Raw genomic sequence first — 1,363 nt, forward strand, 5'->3', positions numbered from 1 at the left:
CAAGGATGACCACAGCATTCCAGGCTGCAAAATTAACCAGAACAAGATGAGCAAGTCACATAGATGAGGTGAATTCCACTGAGCTCTACAGAGCTTTGCCAAATATTTATGTCAAAACACTTCTTTAAAACCACCATCATAGTAAGGGACATGCAATTACATTAAATAAATTAAAACAACCAAACAATAACAAAATAAACATCCTGTCATGCAGTTTCCAGGGTCTGTGAGAAACACCGGAAAAGAATCTCACAGGACTAGTTGCAGAGAAGCCAAAAAAATGACCTCATGGTTGCCTCAACCAGAGGTTGCCAAAATGAATGAGTTCAAAGCTCTAACCTAATATCAAGGTACATAATAAAGCATGGCTGGTGCCAGTGACAAGCTCTCAGATACTAATTATTTTCATTTTTCATGTCCTCCATATTCAGAGCAAAACACAGACCCACTGGTTAACTGTGTTTTTCCCCCCTTTCTTCCCTGTCTCTCATTCATCTCCAGCCAGACCTGAATTCAAATCAACATATACCTTATGTTTGCTGACATTGCAACACATCCCTGCCCCTCAATAGTGCATCCCAGTAGTGTCAAATGACCAAAAAGCCTGAATCATCCATCCAAACTTAAAATAGTTTGCAGAACCCACAGCTAGACAAACTCCAATAACATTTCTAATCAGAATTTCCAGAAGAAGCAAATGAAAAAATGAGCTTTCAAATCTCCCATTATTATAACAGCTCAAGCAAGTTATGGATATTCCAGCAAACAATGAATAAGGAGTTACTTTGAAAAGACAGTTGTGCAAATAAACTGTTCCTACTGCAATTTTCGAAAAGGTTACAGGAATAAATATAAGCATCCATAAAACACCCAATATAAACCAAAAAAACCACTGAAGGCTACTTTAGCAATAAAATTACTCTCAAAAGACAGAAAGAGACAGGAAAGAAAAGCACTTTTGTGTTTGGAAACAAACATCTTCATCCAAAGAAAGGAAATAAAACAACTACTGAGAGGAAAGTGGGAGGTAGGTTAATACAAAAAGCAAACTGTGAAATGAGTGAGAGTTTAAATCTTAAAATACTGTTTTAAATCACAACCACAAAACTGAGCACAATCTTATTTCTTTTGCAAATTCTTCTAGTTACAGAAGCTGAATCTTAAGTAATACATATAAAATTACACAAGCTACTCATCAAATAGTTCAGCAAGCTGGTATGGCAAATTACCACATCCTACATGCTTTTATGCCCTGTACCTCCAGGGAAAAAGCTGCGGTCAGAACTACAAGGAAACAAACTACTGAACAAATACTCCTTCTAAGAAACTCTCGCTAATACCTCACACAGAAAAGAAACCAGTT

The sequence above is a fragment of the Acanthisitta chloris genome, unplaced genomic scaffold, assembly GCF_000695815.1.
Source record: "Acanthisitta chloris isolate BGI_N310 unplaced genomic scaffold, ASM69581v1 scaffold14478, whole genome shotgun sequence".
NCBI classification, from domain to species: domain Eukaryota; kingdom Metazoa; phylum Chordata; class Aves; order Passeriformes; family Acanthisittidae; genus Acanthisitta; species Acanthisitta chloris.